A 9,521-nucleotide genomic window follows, 5' to 3' on the forward strand; every position below is an offset into this window, starting at 1 on the left:
ATCCATCAAGCGCTTGGTCCGGCCTGTAAGAGGCTCTTTCCTCTGACCCGATCACTCGCTGTTGCCGGAGCCTGATTCAGTTTGTCATCTAGGACAAAGTCACAAATCTCCTCGTTACAGTAAAAAGGTTCAGACTGATTTGTATAGATTTCTCTGCAGCTTCAGGGCTGTGGACCGCAAGGAATCATAGAATCGTCGAATGGTTTTGGCTGAAAGGGACTTTAAACATTATTTATTTCCAGCCCCCCTGCCATGGGCTGGGACGTTTTTCACTAGACCAGGTTGCTCAGAGGTCCATCCAACCTGGCTTTGAACACTTCCAGCTATGGGGCATCCACAACTTTAGACAACCTATTCCAGTGCCTCACCACCCCGACAATAAAGAATTTTTTACCTAACATCTAATCTAAACCCCTGCCCTTTTGGTTTTAATCCATTCCTCCTTGTCCTGTTGCTTGTGAAAAGTCCCTCTCCATCTTCAGGTACTGGAAGGCTGCAAATAGGTCACCCCTAAGCTGTCCTTTTTCCGGGCTGAACAAATCCAATTATCTCAGCCTTTCCTTGTAAGAGAGCTCCTCCATCCCACAGTCATCTCGGTGGCCCTCCTTTGGACGCATTCCAACAGGCTGATGTCCTTCAAGGATTAGACAATCTTTAAAAATCCCTTCCAACTCAAGCTATTCTATGGCTCTGTGAAAGAGGAGAACTGAGAATCGGTGGTTGAGCACCATCAACATAATGTGTAGGACTTTAACTTTCTGAAATGGTTTGTAAGAATGCAGCATTCAAGGCTACTCTCCACTTAGCGTTTGGTATTTGAGTTCAGGTCAGCTCGGTCAGATTTGGCCATCCTTCAGGAGACAGGCTTATCAGCTGGGTGCTAGATGCAATACCCGTGCTGATAAGCACCCGAATGAACGTAGGTCAGAGGGGCTGAGGATAAACAGATACCATCCAAATATGAATCCAGACCAGTCAATCAATGTTTCTTCCCTAGGCTGAGTGTGGGAAGGTCTGTCCCATCTTAATAGGGTCTGTATATTCAAATGTGAACACTAAACATTCCTTTTTCCTAGCTTGGTGGCTTTGGATTTCAGGAAGAGGAGCTGTGGTTGCCCATTAATAGGAAGAAGCCACATTTACACAAAGTTTCTATAGAGTCAGCTCTGATTAGCCGCAACAGCCTCCAACTCCACTAGTCATAAAGGCATCTTTGGTGTGAAACTGAATCGGTCCTGTAGATTTGGGTGGAGAAATGATTACCAGAAAACAGACCAAAGAGGAAAAGCATGTGCTGACAAGGAGTGTGAAGGTTTCCCAAGGACTGCTAAACTCCAGAGACCAGTAGTTCAACTGAATTTGCAAGAGCTGATAAAATCCAGGCACTGAGTCTGCTCACTCTGTGCAAGGCCACAAGGGAATATTGGGATCAACCCCTGGCTGTGTGACTGAAAGCAGGAGCTCCTACAGGCAAAGTCTGCAGGATCGTGTGTGTGCCTATTGAAATAAGTCACTTTGAGGGATTTTCTGAACACCTGCTTGGAAGGCGCCAGCATAGCCCTCTACTGGGGTAGTCCCTATGAGGGAATAAGTGAATCTTTGTGTGTTATATGCTATTAATAGTAACAACTTCTTATAGTGAAAACCTTGAGTACTTCTGGCTGTCTCATCCTAAACTCTAGTTGCACAGCCACACATCTTTTTAAGCAAATCAGGAAAATTAATCCCTTCTTTTCATCTTTTCCTCAAGATCCTCTGTCTTCTTTTTGATTTCTTCACAGAGGTCTGCTTTCTTTCTTTTCCTCTACCGTCCGTCTTAGAGCTGCAGTAGTCACAGATCTAGAGGCTGGTCTGAAGACTCCCCCAAAAGCGTGAACCTTAGTAAGGTAGAAACAAGAAATTGTCAGTACTCTTAAATATCTATATTTGCCTCCACTGGCCGCGCTCAGTCATAGCCATCTCCAAATCACTGATCCACCCATTAGTTCTAGCAAAGTTTTCTGTCTTCCCTCTCAGGTTCCAGGCCAGATTTTCCTTCTTCTTTCCTGGCTGACTGCATAGAGACATCAGCACACTCTTCCAACACCATTTCTGTTTGTTTCTCACAGCTCTCTGCTAGTCTCCTACACAGCCAGTAGAGCTGTAGTAGTTCACTGTGTAGCAAAGGTTATTTCGGGTACTTTCTCTGAAGCAAATAGTAGGAGTGGCAGTCAGCATAAATGTTTAATAGGCCCTGAGAGCTAAGACTTTAAGAAGAAGCTCCTTTTGAAGCTACATTTACAGCCTCTGCTCTCCCAGGCTTTGTATAATGAAAGCACCCCAGGCCACTGTGGTGTGGTTTTGGCATGTGTTGTAGTTCCCCCCAAGCACCTTGGATGGTTGTAAGCCTCAGAACCCCTTGACTCTCACTTCAAACACAGCCTTTGCCTCACCTTCTCTACCTTCTTAATTTCCTGTAAATCCAGAGCTCCGTGCAGGAGCATCTGGCTCTGATCTTTGATACCCTCCCTCAAACACAGCCCCTCCCTCATTTTTTTTCTCTGCCAAATCAAGGATAAACACCCACAAATTTACTTTCATCCTGTTCCATGTGCCCGGAGTGGAAAATCACTTGGCTGTAAATCTTGTGTCCTTGCTTTACATATTCAACATAGGTTAGAAGAAGGGTGCTCAGGAAAAAGTTTGGTTCTCCAACCTGCTTTTAAGATTGAGTTGAAGAAAACGTACTCCCTACGTGTTGAGTTTCTCTCAGAGCTGTGGTCTGGCTTTTCTTTGCTGCTATCTGTTTGAGCAGGGGCGGCAGTGGGGGCTGTTCTCCTTTAATTCATCCTTTGGTGCCAAGTGGAAGTCCTAGGCTTCCTGAATTTCTCCAATAATGGGGAATATTTCCTATGGAGAATGGCCATCTCAGCAGAGGGAAGAAGGAAGCTGTACAGGCTGCTGAGCTTCAAAACCTGTGACTGACATTACCAAGGCTTCTGGGGAAGGTTCCAGTCTTTCTCATAAGAAGCCACCTAGCTTTTGGAGAGTGAAGATTGTTTCCTGTTGGTGAGATCCTTGTGGAGCTTCTTTCCCCCTTGGCTCTGAGCTGTGTCTCATAACATGCAGTCCTGTGGAGGTGTTGGTCTGTGGCTGTCAGGATTCAGGGCTGGCCACAGCTGCAGTACATGGCTTGGGGATGTTTGGTATTGAATGTTCAATTATTTTATGCAGAGGAGGGGAATTATAAAAATGTTACAGCAACTGGAGCACTGCAGAGAAGTGTGGTGCCGGAACAGGACACCCAGTAGGTGTTGGGGTCACGGGTGACGGCTCAGACTAAGACTCTGCAGGGTCTGCACAACCTCTGGGCTGGACTGGGCGAAACAATGCTGCAGACCCCGGAGTTCGGTTTTGATGAAATCCCATCAGAGTGTGCCAGTGAAGGAAGTCAGTAACCCAGCCCTCAGCCCAGCCTGAGGATTTGTCAAGGCAAAGGAAACAATGGAGCTTCCAAGAAACAGTGGGAAAGGCATCTGTAGCTCAAGCCCAAGGTCAAAGTTTAAGTAGTTGTGCATGCTGTGTGAGCAACACAAACCAACTACATCTGGTGCTTGGGAGAAGATGCAAGGACTGCAGTGGTTTCATCCCTTGAGGGATTTGTATATGCCAGAGGACTCCTGTGCTCATGACAGTGATGACAGCGTCATAAATTTTTTTTCATATTGGCAGCAGAGTGTAGCAGCCCCAAAGAGGAAGGAAGACACCTATTTAGTGGGAATTGGGTATGTAAATACACTTATAAACATTGGGCCAGGAATATGTCTGAGGCATTTTTTTGTCCCCCTTAAAAACAGTACAGATAAATCCAGTGTTCTTGGAGGAGCTAAGAAAACCGAGGACTCCTGCACGGAAGGGTGAACTGAGTTCTGGTTCCTCCTAAAGACACAGCACTTGTCACTACCAGTGTCAATGCTGCAGCTACTATTTTTCCTGAAGGCCACCATCACTGGAGAATTCCTAGATGTTTGTGACTCCATAGACATTGAGTAACTGGAGTTATTAAATTGTCAAAGCACAGAACTGTAATTGTGAGCGTCTTGTGAAGGACTAAAGTCACCAACACCCCTGCACAAACCAAACACTGGAAAAGGCAAATTTGTAGTGGTGGAGCATGGAGGGGGACGTTTGGAAAGGAAAAAGCCCTTTGTCTCATCAAGAGGATGTATTCAATATTTGTACCCATTTGCTTTTGCATTTGAGTCACAGGACATCACCACAAGCTGAAATTGAGCACATTCCTGTAGAAAAAGCCTTGGCATTAGGCCACGGCTGTAAAGACTTTTAAAAATCTGTTTGAGAGGCCATGTTAACTAAAACTGATCATAAATCACTTTTTGCCATTGCCAGTGGGGATCTGGCAAACACCTTCCTGCAAACAGAACGTCTCTTTCTTTAGCTACAGTTGTATAACTTGCAAATTGAATGCGAACCTGAGAAAGATTTAGTAGTTGCAGGCACACTCTCTAGAGCCTTTGACAAGAATTCTGTGCAACAAAGTCCCAGGCTAGATTATGGATATGTCAGTTGGGGAAAACAAAATAGAAAAACCCAGCCTCGTCGGTTTTAAAACGAAATGCAGAATTTTATTGCTGGTGGTTTGCTGAGGACGAGACACTGCAGGATGTAATTAAGGTTCTACTAGAAAATGATTTGCACAGCTTATTCTGTCCCTGTTTCAGTTTAAAACGATTTAGATACCACTTCTCTGAGGCATGAAGAAAACTGATCCTTGAAGTGTTGCAGGAAAATAAAGACACAGAAAGCCATTTAGAGCCTGAAGGCAGCGTGAGACATCTCTGCCTCCCTCAATAGTCAGAAATACAAGTGATGTGAAATGGAGGAGTGTGTGCTGGTGGAAAACACTCACCCTCTGGAAGGAAGTTAGGGAAGCAGGCTGGCATCAGCTTGATGTGGGAATCCTGAGCAGCCATTTTCATATTGCAGGGCAGTCTCTGAGGGTAGACGCTACAGCTTGGGGAGGGAGCAGCTCGCTGGTATCACTTAATAGTGGATTTCATATTCATAACAACGTGTCTGTCAATGGACTGCAGGTCAGTGCAACCTTATGTGTACCCCAGCTAATCCCTGGTGCCTAAACTTAGCACAAAGGTGGAAAGCGGTGCCAAAACTCTGCCAGGAAGGGGGCAGTGTCAATCTGTTGCACTCCTGGCACTGCTCAGTTGCAGTGGATTGTCACATCTGTGCTGGCAGAAACTGATAACATAGTGAGGGTGGGTTTGTTGAGATAAGCAAATGGGAAAAGTGGAACAAAAACGTGGTGCGATTTTGTAGCCTGGGACTGGCAGTGTTTCACGAGTGATAGAGATGCACAGTAACAGAGAGACTCAACTACTGAAGATGGGGTGTGCTTCTGTGGAGACCTCGCGATCACGTGGAGGCGTGGTTGTAGGCAGTGCATGCTGTGGAGGAATAGATTCACATCTCCCAAATTTCACAGGCCAGTGGGAGAGTGTAAATTGCTGCCTTCCATGCTGGTGGTGTCAGCTTAAGAGTGGCTGTAGGCTAGATAAGTAAGCAGTTGTTAGTGGGCTTTTTGCTGACCGTGGGATGGGTTCTCCAGAGGACACGGGTTAGAGCACAGGACATCTGCGGCAACAGGACATTTCTTAGGGGAACAGACACCTTGTATGTACTTGTGGTGTCTATTAGCTGGGTGTAGTTGAACCCGTGTCCCTAGGGAAGCTTTGGGGATCTGTACCTTTCAGAAGCTCTTGGAGGAGGTGCCAGTGCGCAGAGGCTTGTGTGAGCAGCACCGATCAGAGCTCGGACAATGATCCACGCAGAGCTCTTTGGGGTTCCTGGTTAGGAGGCTTTCCTGGGCAACATGGGAGCTCTTCCATGCTATTTCAGCCAGCCACGAAAGGCGTGGTCAGGTACAACGTGCTGAGCATTGAGAGGGCTTTGTTTCCTCCTGAAGTCCCAGTGCTTGTCACCCCCACTGTCATTGCTGCTGATGCTTTCCTTCCTGAGGACCATCGTTGCTGGAGAATTCCTAGATGTTTGTGACTCCACAGACATAAAGTCACTGAAGTTGTTAAATCATTGGAGCATGGAACTGTAATTGTGAGCATCTTTGTTACAACTTTTTTTGCAGAGCTACACAAAATTCGTGCTTTTCTCTGTCCTAGCATTGCTTGAACGTAATAGAATTTCCTTCTGCTAATAAACTGAGGCATTAAGTTTCTAATTTAGGGATGGGATAAAATGAGTTGTGCTGTGATTTCTAATCATGGGAGAACTCTTCTAATGTGCACACATTCAGTGTTTGTCATATAAAAATGGTTCCTTAACAATGCCCATTGCAGCTAATTTGTAACTACACAGTGTAAACATTGATTTCTAAAGTTTTTTAATAGATCCCCAAGCTACTTAATTATCACTTACTGACCCTTGTTTTCTAATGGTGATTAGTTTAGTTTCCTCAAACTTTATAAGAGTTGGGTCTCAAGTGGCAGTAATATGGACAATTTCCTACTCCACATTTAATAGGATAGAGGGTCTCCAAAGCATTACTAGACCATGTCTTCCCAGAATTAGACTTTACCTTCACAGTGGTAGCCCTCTGAGCTGGACATTTTGAATGTTCTATCTGGTTCAGCTAAAGATTGTGGGGAGAAGAAAGTTCAAACCAAAACTCTGGGATTAAAAAAAAAAAAAAAAAAAAGGTTTAAAAAACCCACAAAGTCTTGCTTATAGTAGGTTTCTTTCAGGTCTGGCACAGTTTTTGGTCTATAAACCTGTTGGATTCTTCAGCACTCATGTCTATGTGAGTTGAAGAAAGAGACCAACCTGGTTTCTGAGAACAATTTGCCATGGAGTGGCAACGTGGGCTAACTTAATCCCTATGGCAGTTTCATTGACTCAAACAGTTTAGCAGAGCTGAACTTCTCTTTTACACTTAGTCTTCCACTGTGTTCTGCACCCCCCTACACTCTTTAAATGACACTGGCTGTAAGGTCAAGAGAAAAGCTTCTTTTGACTCCCTTGAGGTAGAAAATTGGAGAAAGGCTTTTGCTGATCAGAGAGCAGAGCTTCTAGATGAGACTTCCAAGAGCAGAAGTTGGTTTTCTTGTCACCTCCTATCATCAGAGAGCTAGGTCTGTTTTAAAAGGGGTACAGCTTCAGAGACCCACCAGTCTGAAACTAGCAGTGGAACTTTTCTTCTCCAATATGATACCACTAAAAACTCAGAAAATAGGACTGAAGGGTGTATTGGGATGTCTTCTAATCCATTCCTCTATCCAATAGCATGGGTACCTCTGTCTGCCACTCTTGACCAACATTTACCTTTTTCTTAAAGACATGCAGTGATGGAGATTGCTCAGACTCGTAGCAGCTTTGGGCTCATTTTGGGCTTGCTTTCATTGTGAGTTCAAGTCCTGCCTTCCAATGCTGACACTCTCACTCCTGTGTAGCCAGTCCTACCCTTGTCTGCTACATTTGAATAGCTGATTTTTCCTAAGCAACTGTAGAATTTTATATGTCTTTTTTGAATGCCATCCTTTTTTTCTTCCCAGATTTTCTCAGATAATCAAAGATGTTTTGAATACTAAGTCTGTTTTCCAGCATATTTGCAGCCTCTCCCAACAAGGTGCCATCCAGAAGTTTAGTTAGCTCAGCCTCTGTTTCTTCATTCTATCCATTAGTGAAAATATTGAATAATACAAGTTTTGGGAGAGTTCTGTACAAAAATCTTGCTTGATGCATCTTTCCTGTTTGATGGGGAAGGAGCAGTAACTTCCCTGGATATGAAATTTCCCTCTCCTCCAACAGACAGTCAAGAACAATAACTTTTGCATATTGTGAAACATTCCAAGTTTCAAATCTTTTACTTAAGAAAAGTCTCCAATGTCTGGGCAAGCACAGAATGCCTAACAGCAGAATTTATTCTTAGATTGTAGAGGATGTGTGCTCTAGCCATGAAGTCCGTAAACATTTAAAGGGAGATGATCTGCTCAAGGAAATTCTTTAAGTATTTATGGTACCCTGCTAGGCACCTAGCAGGACAAGACACCTCCTGGCCTTAAAGCTGGAGTGTTACAGAAATAGTCTCTGCAGATTGTTGAAGAGAAGGGAAAAAAACCCCAACAACCCACAAAACTGGGGATTTAAGCCTTTTGGAACTGGCATGACCTCTATAGAACACTTGGAAACTCCTTAAAGGTTTTATTACTTTGAAAAAAGCTCTCGTGGTTTGGTGCTTTTGACTTTTGGGTTGCACAGTGATCTTGTACTGGTGGCATGGTGACCTGCACGTAGATAAGTCCTTCTCAGGCATACATCTGAGGGTGCTTAGACATTTAAATGGCCAACAGGAGGGCTTGAATTTTTAAGATAGTGATGCCTTGTACCTTCCAGATTTAAGCCAACCTCCAACTGTTTGGTATCAGGAAGACACTCTGTAGAAGGCAGATTATCCCAAATGGTTCTGATGAAGCTCAAAGAGAACGAAACAGTCTGGAGAAATGGGCCAGTGGGAGTCTCGAAGTTCTACAAAGTGAAATGCCAAGCTCTGTCCCAGGGCAGGAATAACCCCAAGCCACCAGAAAAGGCCAGGGTCTAAGAGGCTGGAAAGCAGCTTTGCAGAGAAGGACCTGTGGGTCCTGGTGGACATTAAGCTGAACACAAGCCAGCAGTGTGCCCTTGTGGCAAAGAAAACCAACATCCTGGAAAAACATCACCAGCAGGTCAAGGGAGGTGGCCCTTCCCCTCTGCTCAGCACGGATGGGGCACATCTGGAGTGATGCCCAGTCCTGAGCTCCCCAGTACAAATCATACATGGGCTACTGGAAAACAGTTCCAGAAGAGGACCAGGAAAATAGTTACAGGCTTGGAGCACTTCTTACAGGGGGAAAGGCTGAGAGGGCTGGGAATGTCCAGAATGGAGATGGGTGCGGTCTTCTCCATGTGCATAAATGCCTGATGGAAAGAAGACAGAGACAGACTCTTCTCCATGGTATACAGTGAAAGGACAAGAGGTGACAGGCACAAGGTGAAACACAAGAAGTTTTATCTGAAAAACAGGTTTTTTGGCTTTTTTTCCTTTACTGTGATGAATACTGGAACAGGTTGTCCAGAGAGGTTACCAAGTCTCTGCATATGAAGATATGAAAGATCTGACTGGATACAGGCATAAGCAAGCAGCTCTAATTGAAGCATCTTCGATCAGGGTTGAACCAGGCAATTTTCAGAGGTCCCTTCCCGTCTCACTGATTTTGTGTGTCTTGGGGACACTTTCATACTCCTCTTGAGCATCCATGTGTGGCATCATCGGAAACAGGGCACTGACTTGAGCCCCAGTTTGCACAGGAGTCCAAAGAAGGGAATTCACATTTTGATCTAAGGGAATGAGAGAAAGGTGTCTGTTCTTTGTGTCTCTCACACTTAGCAGAGACACCTCTGTATGTGCCAACTGATGCCAAATTTGCATTTTACACATAACTGACTCTGGAAAGGCA

This window comes from Hirundo rustica, chromosome 2 (genome assembly GCF_015227805.2).
Source record: "Hirundo rustica isolate bHirRus1 chromosome 2, bHirRus1.pri.v3, whole genome shotgun sequence".
Lineage (NCBI taxonomy): Eukaryota > Metazoa > Chordata > Aves > Passeriformes > Hirundinidae > Hirundo > Hirundo rustica.